Raw genomic sequence first — 18503 nt, 5'->3', positions numbered from 1 at the left:
CATGTCACATCTCCCATGTTGCATCATCACATTTGCTGTCATATTGCATGGCTCATGTCACCTGCAGCATGTGTCACATCATCTCATCTGTCATATCTCATGTGACCCATCAGGTGTCATGTGTCAATCACATGGCACATCATATCTAGTGTCACATCACTTACTGTGTCATATGACACAGGATGAGACATGATGTGACATCATTTCACATGCCCTGCCATACTTCTAACACCTTGCCTCATGTCCCATCTCATCAGAGGATGAGAAATGCCAGTAGAGCCTGGCACCCAGCAAGAGCAGGGACTACAGTCATCTTTCTGCTCTTAAGAAAGATGTCAAAGCAAGTGCCATCCCTAACACTCAGTGAGGTTACCTGCACTAGCATGAATTCGTTTCCAGTCAGCCCAGATGCACCCACTTACACAGACTGCTTTCTGCATTGATGATCACCCTGCTATATATTCCAATTCAGTTTCCAGTACAAATAAGTACAGTATTAATATCATTTTTGAAATACAAACAATACAAAAAAATCCAGCACAGAATTAGCAAAAGCTCTGTCAAACTGCAGCCATCATTAGGCTACTTGGAGCAGGTGTCTATTGTTGCATTATTACTGGCTAATATATGTATTCACACTACCTTTAATCAGTCCATGGCCATTGTTCCTCACCTCTTCCCTGCCACACTACAGAACTATTTGATCTGAATCTAATGGTGCTTTTAACTAAACTGCCTGACTCAGGTGACTCCTCTGGTTTGGGCTGCTGGCCCACGCAATCTGCAAGGGGGTGAAACGCTGACAGTCTTTCACTGTCTTTCCATAATTCTTCCACTAATGCTAACAGAGAGCCAAGTTCTGTGCAAATCCGCAAGACCTCACTTTTTCCAGGGGAGCAGAGGGATGGATAAAAATAAAAGTCTACTGTGAGAGGCATTGCCATAAATCCCAGACAGGCAGAAAAAGGCAACACTCATAACGCTTAAAAGGCTCAATTACCAGTACAGAGATCCTGCCAGCCAAGACATTCAGATCCAGGAAAGAGTCACCACAGCAAAGACCTATCCGTGAGGGTGTAAGAAACGACTGTTAGCTGAGTAACAAGGCAGCGGTTCTGGCTACCGTATAAGAAAGTCAAAAGACTAATGCTCTGCAGCTCACATTCAAGGACTCTTAAGAGACAATGCCCAAGCAAGATGTCTCAGTTGTACCTTTTTAGCTCCTGCTTTTGAATCTGAAAAGACTTACTCCCAGTTTATGTGGTCTGTTACACTAGCATGATAAAACTGAACAGCACTCAAACATTTATGGCTGATGTATCCATCTTTGCACTCATTTACAGCAGTGCTGAATAAGAGCAACACAGGAAAAAATCTATAGCAAGGTTCAGATACATGAATTCATATTAGTATTTTAACCTCTTTGATATGTTCTGAGTATCATCTAAATATAATACATTAGGCTGATAGGCCTAGACATACATATGCAGAAGAGACAGGAAAATGTTAAGGCAGAATAGGTTTATTTCTATAACAGAGGGGAAAAAAGCATACATGTTTTGCTTGTAGCACAGATGCAACTTAATTGAGACTAAATCTTCACTTTGGCTGTTTGTTGCTTTTAATAGTTTTCCCCTCCACTGCTACACTGACCCTGATCCCCTCTTGAGGGAACATGGGTGTGTAAAACCCATTCTGATGGGGGCAGAGCAGAGCACTGCCTCACTAGTGTAGCCAGGCCAGGCTCAGGTTGGGGGGGGGGGGGGAGGGGGAAGGCAAGATTTTTCCCTAAGCCTGATCATCCTGGGGACACACTCTGAGGAAGAAGCAGACAGCACTAAAACTAATCCTACCAACTCAACACAAAAACTTAAATGTTTCCTTATCAAGCAACTTCTCCTAGCTTTACTTCATTGTAATCTGCTGTGAGAGAAGCATCAAGACCAAGGGTATTATGTTTTATTCCTCCTGACTTAGCTAAGAAGTTGTTCAACCAGGATAGGTCCCTTGAAATAAGTAAACATGAAAAGTCAGTGAAGGTGTGTTTGCTAGGGCATGGCATCCAAACAGAGCAAAAGCACCCTGCAGACAATACTGGCACACTGCAATCCCCTGGGCAACGCTGTCCCAAGCTCACCACACCTTGCAGATGTGTCAGTAGCCTAAAACCCACCTGCCAGATTTCACTGTTCTGTTGGGCACAAAGCAGTAAATTTCAGTTATCTTAATGTGTGACCCAGAAACAGGAAATCATAGGCTTTGTACTATGGTCATTCCAAAAGAGTGGGTCACTGGCTCTCTGCTGTAAATCCCACCAATGGGGATTTACAAGGCCTTTGCCTTCCATGCAGTCCCAGCCAGAGGGTACAGGAAGGCCAGGGCTGCTGCTTGCAATCCTGCCCCTTCAGGAGACACTGGGGATAAACCCAGTGCCTACACTGGGAACAAGGTTTTCCCTTTCCATGGTCCAAAAAAGCCTTAAGCACATTTAAGTTGGTTGTAAAGAAGATAACTTGGAGTGAAAGATCTATAAGGAGGATAGTATGAAACTGCTACAAACCACTTCCATTTTCTACTCTTCTTCCTCATCTTCTGCATATAGATGAGAGCTCAAAAAAGTAGCTTCACCCCAGAGTCCCACCCTGGGAGCGATGGCAAAACCCTCTGGCACTAGAAAAGTCTTGTAGGGTTTGGGCAGCTTTGAAGGTGCCCTTGGGTATATTACTGAAGAGTAACATTCATTTTTTTTTATTCATAGCCTTTCCGAACTATACAGGGGGAAGGAAGCAGGCAGGGGTAGGCTTACGGGACTGCTGGCCTCAGCTTTAAGTGCAAGATTCACATAGCAGAATATGGGACTATGGAGCCCCAACGTGCACGGTGGAAGATGTCAAAACAGAACCAGAGGGTCATAAGGCAGAATTTCTGGTTACGGAGCTTACAGTTTAGGAACCTGGCCCTCCCCAGGTGCTGAGTCAGTATTTCAAAGTCAGCAATAGTCTGTTTGGACACAGACCGCATAAGACAAACATTGTAGTTGGCTTTATTAGTCCATATTTTTGCTCTTCCTGGATGTAAAAGTGTAACATGAGATCCAGTGTAGGTTTTTGTTTAATGCAGGCTAAAAATAAAACTAGCAATATTTTTGAGGAAAAAGGGCTTGATGCTGATTTCATTTGCTCTGATTTTACATCTCTGCAATGCCATAAAGCATGGCTACAATCTGAACATTGTACTATAAGCATGGAATAACTTTTCCACAGACAGCAAACTAAATTTACACCAGTGTAACTAAGCTAAATATAGCTGCTGCTTCTTAATGGCCTATCAGGTTTATTCTAAATCATATTAAAACAAAGTAAGCCAAAATAAAACTAAATTCTATTGCCTGTATCAGCACATAACAGCATTACAAACAGATTCCATAAAATACATTTATCAGCATTGTGACCAGTTATAAAATGTTGTCAATACAGACTCTTTATGTACTGTAGCATAGTAAAATTGTCCCCCTGTTAACGTTAAATCAGCCTCTGAACAGGTATTGGTGCTTCTTCAAACTGCCACCTAGCTCACAGGGAAATGTCATTTGTGATGCTAGAGTTGCATTTTTGAGATGATTAATGTTATGGTTGCATTGTGACTTCTTAAAAGGTAAAATTTGCTGTATTTTGTACTTACAAATCCTAGAGACATATCATGGAGAATTTCTTTGCTTTGTTTTTAAAGATATACTTAAGTGAATAAATCAAGACCTGTAAAGTTCAGTTTGATTAATGCAGTGTGTCATCTGCATACTACAGCCATATTAACTCATGCTGTTATCTCATCAGATCTCATAAACAAAACACTGCTAGGATTTGTCAGCATCTGCCTGTCTTCACTGCAAAGTCCAGGTGCCTGTCAATCACATCCAAACAGCTGAATTAGCTTAGGGCCAAATGCAAGTATTCCCTAAGCAAAGCATGACCCCCATTACTGTCTCTCAACTATTTCCAAATTCAGCCATATTTAGGATACATCCCACATGGATCTGATGGGAAATGGGTGGTTCTTTCTCCCCTCCCACCACTGAAATAACTAAAATATTCCAGACCAAATGTTCTTCTCCACTTAAAATATTTGTTGTGGCCCTGACCTGCTTTTTACCATCATTGATTATATTCTCTAGTATCCTCCATACTTCTTATCAGGAAAACTATAATTCAGTGGCAAATAATGTAACCTGTGTAATACAGTTACAAAACCACCAATTTCATAAAACTAACAAGTTAATGAGGCTTTATAGTGATTAGTTTAATGCCACAGACAGTGAATAAACTTCTATAAAAGATTCAGTTGCAAATTGGGACCTCAGCCCATACTACAAATTGAGTACCTTAGATTTTTAATCAGTATTCCATGGGATAAGAGGAGCAATTTTTCAAACTGAACAAAAACTTTCCCCTTTATTTTGCCACAGTTTGCACAAGTAACCCTGAGCAAATACTTTATTTATAATAGCTACATTAAACCTACATAATAACATAGCCTTGATGCATAAAGTTATTTATGAGCTCAGTTTCAAAATCCATGGAACTTAATCCTGGATTTTTAGAGGCATTTAGGACCTAGAAGTCACCATTAAATGTCGTATGATCTTCAATTTAATATATGTATCTCCTTTTTGTAAAACAGTGTTCTCTACTGCATTTAGTAACTGAAGAAAGAGCAATAACAAGGCCTTGCACATTGCTTTTCTAGTCAATAAATGAAACATTTCAGGTTCTTCTCAAAAGCAACATAATTAAAAAACCCTCTTTCATTTGCAAGTGCAAAGGATTATTACCTCAGAAGTTCAGTTCTCATATAGTGGTTTCATTAATCAATAACAATTACCTTTGTCCATTTAGAATACATGAAACTTGTCTTTTTCAGTCATCTAATGCTCTTTAGTACTACTATCTAGTCTTCAGTCTGTGGGGTTTTTTGTTTGTTTTTTGTTTTTAATAATGTAAAAGCATCATCTTGCTACTCTCTTCTTCAGATCCCTAAGGTTAGAAGTCATTTTAAAAGCCATATATTCAAGTATTTTTCTATTATTCTGTGCTAAAGAGAGCTTCCTGTTCTTTAAGGGTCTCAAAGTTCAGTAGCAGAGAAAGTGAAATTTAGTATTTCAGAACTAATTTCTTCCTCCATGAAGACAGCTGACAATATCTCCATTTATCCTTGTCTTAAAATACAGTTCTGAATTTCTTACTCCCAATCCTGCTAGGCACTGCACAGCTCAATTGAGAGAATTCAGGAACCACCTTCATTAGGTGAGTTCACATGCAATTAGCATTTGTCTGCACCTTCCAGCAGTCTCTTCTCAGAACTGCACTTAGGAACAGAAAAATGCTCATATTGCCAATGTAAAACCAGCAGGACAGTGGAAATGAGCATGCGGTGTTATGAAATGTGCTTGACTCACTACAGCGCAGGCCACTACTACTTCAGCTTGTTGCAAAACACACTGCAAAGCCAGGCACATACCTGTGCTCCTTCACCTGCAACCCCGTCAGCCCTGGGGCTTAACAGCTCGTCTCCATTTGCTAGCAGCACTACAGCTCAGTGGCAGACCCATTTTATCATCCTGAGAAAACACAAGTTTCAAAAAGTTTCTCATTCTCTCCTGGGGCGAAACTAGGTGCTTTTGAGGCCTGCTAAAAAAACACCACACCCTCGCAGACCCATCCAGGGGCAAGCACGCAGGCGCACAACTGGCTCGTGACCCAGCCACCATCCACCTGCACCACCAGAGGCTGAGGCTCCACAGGGCACTTGTGCCCAGGACACACCTCTCAACAAAAGCAAAGTGTCAAAGAAAGCCCTAGTGAAACTAGGTTCATTGGTTGCTAGCCTTTTCTTCTCCTAAGCATTCCTAGCCAGAGCAGGAACATTTTAAGAAGTTCGACAAAGTTTGAAACTTTTTTGAAACTTGCTTTTTTGCTTTTGTTTTGTCCTCCCCAGAACACACGCAAACAAGCTCAAAGGAGCATATTATCATACAGTTTAGATAGTAATTCTGTAATTAGGAATCTGCCTCTCAAAAGTAAAAAAAGTACAACCATGACATAAGCTGTCTTAAGGGAGAACTTTGCTCCTTGCACCCTAAGACTATCATAACTATTACTTTTACCTTTACTTGGAGCTGTGCAGCAAGTGTCATCCTCCCTCAGCATCTTTAGCATTTTAGCAAAATTACTTCCTATATGAAAGTCACCAGCATCTAATAAAAATTGCATAAACGTTTAAAGATACAACTAAATAAATACAATCTGATAATTATTCAATATATAAATAAAACACAAGCCAATAACTCTGAAGAAATACTTGAATTGCATTTATTTGTCCCTCTCAGGAATATTCTCACTTATTTCCAACACAGCAAAATTTAAGGCCTTTAATGCAGCAAAGCACAGCTAAAAGCTCCTACCACATCCCTGAAAGAAGGGCTGATTGACATTACTGCTTTTGTACAATGGAAATAAAATGTTTATATTAAATATTTAATATCAATACACAAAGTGGCATTAAAGTGGAAAGGGTTTTTACAATCCATATTTCTGGAATTCACTATTGATTTTAAAATATTTCACAGCATTTTGGTTGTTTTACAGACAAATATAGGTAAAAAATATTTAATTTTCAATACGAGAAGAAATTACAGCTATAAAGAAAGCTATAAATAAGTCTCAAAGATCAATGGACATCATCCCTCTCTTTTTCTCATTGGAAAGGGGAGACTTGCCAAGTGGTAACGTGGCCTAGGACAAAGTTTGAAGGAAAAGAGAAAGGATTAGGTCATTGGGAGAGGGCAGAAAGGCTCGTGCTTGGAAAAGGCAGAAGCGTGTACTCAAACCACGTTCCCCCACCACAGCCCGGCTCTGAGTCCACTGTCCACCTCCCCCAAAAGCAGAATCCTAGGAATTCAAAATTCACTTAAACCAAACCCTCCAGAAATTTAGTTTCTGGCATATCCTTCACGTCAAGTGGAAACTAAAGGGGAGAGGCGACTGAGAGAAAAGGTGCAAATGAAATCAAACCTGAACTTTGAATATAACATAGGATACAAAAGAGTACTGTATACACAGTATACACTGTAAACATACATAGCAATTCTAAGAAATGCTTACATCTTTGCATTTTTCCTGTGTCTCAAAAAACATCCCTCATTTCAGCAATTCAGGTTTGTTGAAGCAAAAAGCTATTTCTGCAAAATGCAGCTCATGCAGTGCAACAGGGAATAACCATGGTTATTGTTATTGAATAGTTTCTTGCTTCCAGAAAGACACTTGAAATTCTTAGTTTTCAAGCATTACTTAAATTGGTGATAAAAAGACTCTTTTAATTGTACCCACACTGGAACATAAGATTTTAGAATCTCCAAATGTAAGCATATATTTAGCTGGAGGTATGCATTATTTAACCACAATAGTTCTCATTAAAACTTAACTCTATTTTTTCAACTTTTGCAAAACATCTGCTTCTCATAGTAACTGCTTTTTATAATTATAATAAAGTAGTTTTCTCTAGTGATGCTACCTTAGTTGCACAAACAATAGGACTGTAGGATTTCTTTATAGCATTGATAAAGAAAACTTTGTTACAGAATTCATTAGTGTATTTTTTTGTTATTTCAAATCTATTTTAAAAAGTTAATGCCACAACACTTGACTGGGTTGTCATAGTGCTAACATCAGAAGCAAAAGGACTCCAACAAACTTATTTTTACAAAATCTAAGAATAATATAGTATGTTTTAAATCAGGGGGAAGATTATAAAATTTGTACACAAATACGTAGGTCACAAGTTGGACATGTACCAAAAAAGCATAGGATTAAAGTGTCAAGTTACTGAAAGATTTGCCACAGTTATTAATGCTTCATGGCAAAGCTATTTAGAAGGGAATCTGAAGGCACCACAACAATGAATGATTTTATACTTTAAGCTTTAAAACTTCAGGATGTAGCATTATAAACAGAACTATTAGAGGTTTTGTATCGATTCTTCAGGTTATCAGGTTTCTATGCTTGTCAAATTTAGAAGATAAAAATGATATTAATATTGGGACTAGATGACAAGTTACCACATGTCCCATGTAAACACTTCCAGAAAACACATCCAAGACTGCTTTTTCCTCCTGAAAACAGATTTTCAGCAAAAGTTGTGTGCCAGTCCATGTTTTGTATGGCCTCAACAAGCCTTGGAGAATTCACTTGCATGGGTCAGCCAGCAGAAGCAGGAATTTAATTATTCGCAAATATTTGAATCTATGAGCCAAAAATTCACTTAAATTCTTCTGTACTGGTAAATATCATGCAGGACATATCACAGGAAACAAGTATAAGAGGTCCACAGTCTGGACAAATTCATTATAAAACATGCAGTAAACACTCCCTTGCAGCTTCTGTTATGATTGCTTAGACTGATCTGTGACAGAGTAAAGGAAGTCAAATACCTGAGATCAAAACAGCCAGTGTCCTGCTTTAAATTCTGTTGACAGAGGTTAAAAGTTTATAAAAATTAACATTTTTAAATATCAGCCACCGTTACTATTTTCTTCTTGGTTGTTAAATTAGCAGTTTGGGCATTGCCTTACACAGAGATGCTAAACATTCATCAGCATACAAAAAACTGCATGATTTTGCAAGCCATTATCACTAGGAGACAGGCAAAATGGTCTTAAACAGGTATTTCAAAACAACCCTTCCAGGGTACTTTCTATCCAAAAGTGTTCTTTACTCTCTGAAAACTTCAAAGCATAATTATGCAAAATCCCAACAGGAGTGAACAGAAATTGGTATTGTTCATCCATCCCTTCAGTCTCACAATTCTATTTTAAAGTCACTGTCACATGTGATAATTTGTTAATTGCAAATAGCAGGTATAGTTGTGTTCACTAAAAATTTACAGACTTTAAGGCAAGCCTTATATGTTTTTGAGGGGAATTGCCTTCCATCACCGTATCCTGCCTACCTCTGCCCAAAAATGTACTGTGTGCTAAAGATCTAAATTGCCAAACGCCCTACTGCAACAACAGACCTCTAAAATTTGAGCTAAGTTAGTCAATTAATATTGACTTTTTTGTTCTGGGAGAACACACCACAGGTACTTACTGTTCATTTTTATCATAAGCTTATAAGAGGAAACCCAGAACTTCACATTTTTAGAAGAGATTTCATGAGTTACATGAAATATGACATCTTATTAGTATTAAGCTGGAATTTTTTTAAAATGAAAATCACACACTAGGTGTTTGGGGATTCGTACAGCACAAAGCAAAGCACTCATTTGCAATCCTTCCACACAGCTTTCACCAATTTCACCACAAGTGTTTCTTGTGAAGTACATCCGTTCAACAGTTGGAGAACCGCTTAGTAACCTCTTAACAGGGACTTCATTTTCCTTAAACAGCTCCTGCAGAGATCATTCCCTTCATTCCTGATAAATACACCATCAGCAGTTTTTCCCCATATCATGTATCATGCTACATTTTCCCTATCTTATTAACTCTGCTAAACACACAAAACCAAAAGGCGGCTCTGGCTGATTCGGAGGAATAATAAGCTCTTTGGTTCCCCTCATCCCTCATAGGAGTCTCACAGTATGATTATTTTCTAATTGTTTCCTTTTGGCAACTCTCTGCCTTTTTCTAGTCAGGGTGGGAAAAGGATCTCCCAAAGTTTATCAGATTATGTGAGAGCAATAAAACACCCAATTTGGAAAAAGTTCCAACTTAGATCTTTGGAAAAGTTCAGGCTCCTCCTGAATACCTCAACTTTCCTTCTCTACCAGGCCACACAAGCTGATATCAGAGGAAGGCTGAATCAAGTCTGCACATTTCAAAGTAATACCCGGCTTAACTCTAGGAACATGTGCTAGCACTGTCTGCACTTAGAGAAATGCATATTTCACAGAATTTCAAAGTCCCATCCCCTTTATTTTTTCCATATACAAAGCATTATAGTCTGGAGACTAAGAATATATTACACCCATTAACTTGCCATTTGTCTTATAAGAAAGTTAAGGGGCCAATTGCAATCCAGATATGAAATACTTCCAGCTTTCCACATAATAGAACAAAAAATCCTGTCAACTACATTGTGTACTTACAATGAAAAGTGAAACATCCCTGACTGCAAAAAAGAACAGGAACAAGCAGGCATGCTATATTATACAAATACATTCACAGAGACAGATTTTTGTCATATTCCAGTACCCATGGATGCAGACTCTTCAGTGACCACAAAAGACCAGGCAGACTCATCTACATCAACCGAAGCTTCCTGTCAGCTTTTTTTTTAAAAAGAAAATCTGGATTTCCAAAGGAAAGTAGTTTAAGCACATTTTTATATATATTCTCATAAATGAAGCCTCATCAACTTCTTCATCCCTTTCCTTAAGTAACTGTGGTTCAACCTGGGTAATAGGAGTAGCCAGGGAGGGAAGAGGAGACAGGAGCCTTCCCCCACACTCAACTGCAGCCCCTCAGAGCCTTCTGAGCACGGGTGGATAAGGCATCGGGCAGACAGCACTGGTACTGTTTTCTCCTGCTATACATGCTATTTTTACCCTTTGCATCAACCCCAAGTCACAAATTAATTCTGTTTCCTTTGTTCTCCCTTTTTTTTTCTAGCCAAAGCTGCTCTTTAGATTTAAATATTCAACCTGCCTAAGGAATCTTGCTAAATATTACTTAAGCCATATGACATACAATCTGCTCATTAAGTGCATTAATGGATACAAACCTACAAAAATGAGGAATCTGTGACTATGCCTGGTTAAAGATGCAAGTTACCTTTCTTGTAAGCATTGGGAAAACTATTTACTTCACTAGGCCTAAATCAATCTAGTCTAAAGCTGGGAAAAAATCATAATCAGAGCAGTAGGGGAAAAGTAGTGAGATGCATTAAAAGATTCAAGAGACAAATGCATGTGCTAATTAGTCAGTAGATGCACTGAACAGAAAACACACACCATAAGTTTGAGATTTTGGACTGGGACTGAAAACAGGCTTCAAAAAGCCCTGTCTGGCCTCTCTCCCTTCTTCCACCAGAACTAGCCACTAACAGAATGGAAGTGAAATAGTAGGATAAGTTGACCATACTGTATTAAGTCATTATCCTAATCTAAATAATTATTACTAATTATTACTTAAGGGTCTGGAGCATCTCTCATGCAAAGAGAGGCTGAGAGAGCTGCTGGGACTGTTTAGCCTGGAGAAGCAACAGCTCAGGGAGGGTTCTATCAATGTTTATAAATGCCTGATAAGACAGTGTAAAGAAGATGGAGCCAGAGTCTTCTCAGTGATGCCCAGCAACAGGACAAGGAGCAACAGGCACAAACCGAAGCACAGGAAATTCCACTCAAACACACACACTTTACTGTGAGGGTGGCTGAACACTAGAAGAGGTTGCCCAGAGAGGTCATCGCATCTCCATCCTTGGAGATGTTCAAAACCCATCTGGACACTGTCCTGGGCAACCTGCTCGACCAGGGGGGTCAGACCAGATGATCTCCAGAGGTGCCTTCCAACCCTAACCGTTCTACAACATTTCAGGTTCGTCTCTTCTCTCCAAGAGAATCTCTGTTAAAGTAGTGACCTGAAGTCTAGTCTCTCAAACCTTTAGAAACTCTTACCCCAAGTTGAGGCAGCACGTCTCCAGGTCTAAATCAGAGGAAATGCTTTCAAAATTGCAGCTAGCATAAAAAGTCATATGAAAGCTGCTTCTGAACAGAAAGCATTGCAACAGGAGTCAACAAGAGGAGCCACTGAAGCTGGAATAGGGCATCTATGACTCAGCTATTCCAGTATGGTGGTAATGCCTATTTCACTGCCTCAAGGCCTCCAGGCTCCCAAATAGATTTCCTAACTTTTGACGCTTCTTCTCTGTACCATTTGTGTTGACGGGAGAAAGCAAAGCTTATATTTCCATGACTAGCTAAACGTGGATGAAATTGCAATGTATCACTTACTTTATAAGGTATCACTTGAACTGTCATCTTCAGTTTTTCTAAAGTGATCTATTTCAATTGAAAAAACCTTGCATCTCCTGGAAGCTGAGCCAGGACTCCTTCCTCTGCCCCATAAACACAGGGAGTCTTTCCATTCCTCCAGCAGCAGCAGCCAAACGCCACAGGACACTGTGCAGAGCTGTCAGAGAGCTGGGTTTTAGCTGTGAAAGCACAAAAGCTGCTGCTGCCCAGCCAGCAAAGCCGTGCTGCCATTGACAGTGCCAATCCAGGCAGCAGAGACCATTCCCTTCCAGCAGCAGCTGCCTCCATTGCCAATAACAGGCATCAGCTGCCTGCAGCAGCAACACTGGTCAGCTCTGCTGAGACAGAAACCTTTAGGCACTCCTTGCTGCCCAAGAAGCTCTTCAAGTCTTCTCCGTAGAGAAGAAACATCCTGCCAGGTGGAAGTGACCCCTGGGCGAAGCCTCCCACAAGCTCCCAATCAGATCACACAAGTTCATACCAAGGCCACTTACAGGTTAATGAACAAGCCTTTCCACATGCAAGCCAGTATACTGAAGTTACAAATTATGTTGTCTTTTCCCCTATTTACTAGAAAGTTAAATGGATGGTAAATCAGTTTTTTAACCAAATTGTTATCAGCTGTTGAAAGCTATTGTTTCTCTTTTTAAAGAATATCTTTAAACCAATATTAAACATAAAAGCAGGATGAAAATGGTTTTGCAGTCTTTCACTTTCAAGTGAAGAAAATAGTTTTGTACAAGTGTTGAGATCAATTAAAGCCCTTCGTTTCAGATATAATTAACAAGCCTCATAAGCATAAAGTGATTTATTTCTTGTTTCAAGCAGAATGCTCTGTTAGTGTAAAAAAAAGCTGTCTTACCAGGACAGCATGGTAATAATTCATCATCCTTGTGCTTTCAAACAGATGAGACTCAATGAAAAATAGTTCAATGAAAACAATATTAACTTACATTCAGCATGGAAGATCTCTACAGGAATAGGTTTTTGTAGAGGTGAGGTTTTTTTCATTGTACAATCTCTTAGACTGTTATATTACCAAAATAAACTAGCCCTTACACTGTGTAAAAAGCATAGAAAAGTATTTAAGGTAGCTGTGCCAAAACCCAAGATGTATTCTTCGAGAAACAGCTACAAAAAACAGAGCAGTTCATGCTTGCTAAGTAATATTTACACAAACTAATAATTTTTTTAGCAACATTTAATTACAGTATATGGCAAATAACATGAACATGTTAGGGTTTGTCTCTAGCAGAGGACAGTAAAAAAAAAAAAAAAAAACACACCTCAAACTGGTACAACAACATGATTCAGATCCAAGTTACTTATCACCCTGCCGTGCAGAAAAACAAGGCTGTAAAACTAAAGTTACTGCAGTTCAGTTACTGCCAGGGAGCCGGCAAGTAAAATTAGGCAGCTGGTTAGTGAAGCCTAGTCATCCATTAGCAATTTAAATTCCTGTGAGGATCAAAATACTTGAATATTTGGCTGCCTGCATATTAACAGCTAATGCTTTTTGTTTATATGTAAAAATCTAAAGTTTGTGTCAGAAGCTAGTTACAAAGAACAGTATCAAGCCACTTTTGCTTTTGAAGAGTTCCTAGAGCTCACAATACTCTTCTCTGATGCAGTTTTATTAATTTTTGCCCTCACAACTGGGATCACCACATCTATCCTACCTGCTTTAGAGGGAAAAAAAAACACAATTCTACCCATCACAAGATCATTTTGTTTTCCTTTGATGTGGCTCTCAGTATTTGCTATGAGCAAGAATGCTTCTTTCCATACACTTAGCCAAAATGATTTAGACATGTATAATAGGGAATCTCTACATCAGTTCAACGTTATTCTACAAATCCATACACAAAGGAATAGGGAGAGAACAGAATCATGAATGAAGGTATCATAAATTCTCGTTAATAACGTATTAAATGCTATTATCCTGATCTAGTAGCAGGAAGTAGAGAGTCAACTAAACAAGACTGAACTGAGCTGAGATATTGGGGTTCTCATACAGCAAGCAAAGACCACAGCACATCAGGCAAGCAGTTAAGCATCCTTATGGATAGTCTAAGGAAGAAAAGCTGAGAAGGAAAGTGTTCTCAGGGTAATAACCAAGGACACTCCAGAAAAAGCTGAGATCGGAGGTAGATACAAGACAACCCTTCCTGGACTGGAATCCTTTGCAAAAATCAGATAAATAACAAGTTTACAGCAACTCGGGCATCTGATACCTAAGGGCAAACTACACACTTATTTAACATTATTCTCTGCTTCATACTGCCCACTGAGAAACAGAAAAAAGCTTGAAAGCCTCACAGATGTGTGTGGATTTAGCTAGTGCAGTACAAAGCAATATGCTGTGGCAGTGACATAGTCATCCCCTCTGTCCATCCACAGTTGACTTGCCATACCATGGTGCAGCCTAATATAAACAAAGGTAACAAGGGCTTAGCACAGCAAGAGTAATAAGAGCCATTCCCAAAGTGCCAGCAAAGCCTATTCTCAAATTTCCCAACAGACACTCTTTAGGTCAGGTTTGACTAAACATTGCTGATAGTTCATTTCCAGACTTTGCTTCCCAAAGGGCATGTGTTCAAGATCTATCGCACTGCTTTTTCTCATCTGCTTACCTCCCTGCTCTCCCATACAAGGATATGAGAACAGACAACTTCCACAAAGTGAAAATGAGCATGTCCCAGAAAGGTATAGTAATGCACGTATTAGACTTCTGCAGCAGATCAGAGCCTTTTGAGAACCCTGTCAGTTCTCAGTTCTTATGTATCTATTTTCTGATGTTAGGAAGGAAGTCCAAACAAGTGCTCTAGCAACCAGAAATACATACCTGCGCTACAGCAAAATTTTTTTGAAGCTAAAAAATGAACCTCAAAGGAAATATTCAGAAATCAAATCTGAAGTTACTTTTGTGCTGTTCTCCTAAAAGGAGTTGTAGTCCACATAACTGCATAGATCCAACTGTAGAATTCATCACTAGAGGAGACAGTGACAACATCTAAGCTCTCTTACTTTTCATTTCCTTTCAACAGCTCTGGTTTTCCTTCAGATGAAGTTGCAACTGGCATTCTTTGTAGAGAGACAACAACCATACATCACGTGAATCTGCACAGGCACATCCCAGATTTATAGCTTTATGAAGCATCGCAGAGCAGAAGAACTATTACATGGCATCTGCAAGGGAATGGAAAATTATTCATTATGAATAACTTTCATATCTTGTTTTAGTGTTTCATGGAGAATTGCCAACAATGGCATGTCTCTAATTATTACATAATCAGCATTAACTAATGAGACTGGTTTGTTATTGTACGTTAAGTTTTGTGTGGAAGATAGTGATGGGCTGAAGACAAAAGGAGGTGGTGTTAATCAATCTATAAATCTGATCCTCAGGGAACAGTTCATGCCAAAGCATTAACCTTCCAGAAAGCCAAGAAGCATTTCTCCTACTATGTCTTTTATAACTGTGCTTTTATTTTTTCCTCCAAACTTGAGCCCTGCAGATTATTCCATGGCATCTTGCAAAAGCAAAGAAATAAAGCTGGTCAAGAGATATAAAACCTCATAATGGGATTTACATCATCTTTAGAAGATTTATATAGTGCAGAAGTCAAAAGATGAAAATATTGCTTTAGAGGATGCAGGTTGTACTTCCTCCTCAACAGGAAGGCTGCAGGATCTGAAAGCAACCTCTTCAATCGTGCCTACTGCTTTCAAGACAGCTAAGCACTCTATGGGCATTAACCTTCCTATGTCCCTGTACCATCTGCATTCAAAGCCTGATACTGAGCACAGGGAGCAGGTTTCCCTAGGCCTCTCCTCAGTGAGCAGTCTTCACAAAGTACAGGAAGGGAATCCCATCTCAGCAGTGTACCCTGCCCTCCTTTTTGATCTAGTACAAAACCACCAAGTCACATTTGTGACAGACGCCCTACACTCATTGCATTGTGGCTCTGCTTCAGAAATTCACAAAAACATCAGGAAGTTGTGACTAGCAAAAATGCGTTTTCCATTATGGGTCTCAGTGAGAACTGAAGAACTGAGAACACAAATTTGCCTTAATTTTGGTAAGGCAGTGTCCCCCCCACCCACCCAAATGGATTTTTCTGTAAATACAGACAAAAAAATTGTTTATGATATAAATAGTTTATTATAGACTTCCACTTATCATCATTTAGTGAAACAATACTGTTGTAGAAATTCTGAAGATTGAAGGAAAGATCATCAGCGTGAATCCATTTTTGTTGTGCTTGAAAAGTTTGAACTCTTATAAATAGTTAGTAAAGGGCACCTTTAAATATCTTCCCACAACTCCTTAGTATTTCTTAGTTCTTTTTCAGATACAAGTAGTATTGACTTCAACTGAAGTCTCTTTCCTCATTAAGGATCTCGGCTCAGCTCCCAGCTAAGCTGGCTCGATTACATCAGAGACCAAACACTAATTATACAAGTGTTGTGTTCTATTTAGAAAGTAAAATAAATAAAAAGGTAGCTTTGGCTTTGTATGGTCACATAGGGCTTTGTTTTTAAATAGGTTTTTTTTTTTTGGGCAGTTTTACATTTAAATTCATATGAAGAAGAAACTCATCTCGAAAAGGTCTCCCCTGCTGAAAGACATTATCTCTTGACAGAGTAGATTATATTTGAGCAGTATGCTTAAAAAAAAAACAAACTAAAGTTTCAAAGCAGTGTGAATGTTATGCCCAAAGAATCTACAGATCCTGAGCTATTGCCAAGCAGGAGCCTCTATCATTTAACACATTTCATAATCACTAATAATGTAGAAAAATGGTATTATAAAAATAATTTCTCCTTGACTTAAATTTTACATCTAGAACATAATAGAATATTTAACACTTATCAACTCAGTTCCACAACATTACTTGACACTGCTCAAGCAGACAAAAGCAAGGGAGGGCATGTTTGCATGGGATGGCTACCTGAAGATATCTAACTTAATAGCAAAAGTACAAAAACTGTGTGCATATACACACACACAAGCAGCCATGCCTAGTTTATTCTGACTGAGCCGTCCATAAGCAGAATAGATGACAACATGAAGAGGCCACACTGCTTCTTGAAGTGACTGTGCAGTCAGAGCCCAACATCATACTGCGTAAACAAAGACTAAATGTACATGGAGGTTTAACTCATTCTGAACAAATTCAGTTTTCTGATACAGGTATCAAAACTATTTTTAGATTTTCCAAAAACTACCCCTTTCTACCTAAATAGGCTTTAAATTGTTTTCTACTAGCCAAATCTTCTGGTCAGTAGGGAACCAATATATAAACCAAAAAGCAAAAGGCATGAGTCACAATGTTTCTGCTTCAAGATTCAGTAACTTTTTTCCAGACAAGCCTGATCTTCAGCAGGACAAGCGCCTCCAAATCCTGCCCACAAGGCCTGTTGGAGCGCTCGGGCTAGCACTGAATCCTCAGCACCCAGAAAACGTGCCTTAACACTGAAACCAACTCTTGACACAGGTCTAAGGTACACACACAAACACACAATTTGGCATGCACGTCAATTAAATCAAGGTCCCTACGTAGCGACACCCACAGGACCCAATGGGTATGCCTAGCATGTCTCAGCCTGACCGACAGCACACCCCTGCCTGGGTATACCTGCTGGCTGACGGTTTTCCACCTAGCAACTGGGCAGCGATTGGAGGAAACAGCCAGCCATCAAATCCCACCCGAGCAGAGCAAGCAGCACCTGTCATCAGGGAACATTCGAGAATGTGCCAGAATCTTCCTGAACCTGCCAGGGCCACCAGGTGATAGTACGACCGCACCAATTCCATCATGGCGATAAAGTAACCGCCAGGGCCTTCCAAACCTCGATATTGCCTCAGACACAGCCCGTCTGCTGAAGTGACCAACTCCCCTCAGATCAGGGGACCACCTGAGGAATTCCCGCCGGGATTTAAATCTCTCTCCGCATGGTTGTGCGAGGGTTCAGTGCACGGACTGGGCTGCTATTGTCCAGTCTACAGAAACAATGGCTTCTTTGTTAAAGGGGACCGATTGTCCAAACCCCCAGAAGGGATAGCTTCCTCACTCTTTATCACTTTTCCCTTTTGAGAGTAGCTACTTTTGTCTGTTATTTTGTTTGTTTCTTTCGTTGTGCCATAACATATGAATATATGTAAATAGTTGATATATATCAATAATTTGATACATACATTTACTAGTTAATTATTTTATTTGTTAATAGTAGGAACATCTATACTGACATCTCGAATCTGTTATCTGTTACAGTTCAATAAAGTGCTTAATGATGCCTTTGAACTGGTTTGGTGCTGAGTCCTTCCGTGACAATCCCCTTTGCAGTTTAGTGGCAAAACCAAACAGTACCCCCTGCTCACATTTTCTTTAGTGACAGAAACACTTGAACAAACACCAGCATATCTGCACCCTTACAAAGGCTCATTCTCAAATAGGCAAAGCACGCCGACAGGACAA

Source organism: Struthio camelus, chromosome 9 (assembly GCF_040807025.1).
Source record: "Struthio camelus isolate bStrCam1 chromosome 9, bStrCam1.hap1, whole genome shotgun sequence".
NCBI lineage: Eukaryota > Metazoa > Chordata > Aves > Struthioniformes > Struthionidae > Struthio > Struthio camelus.
Note: the sequence above shows the minus strand (reverse complement) of the source record.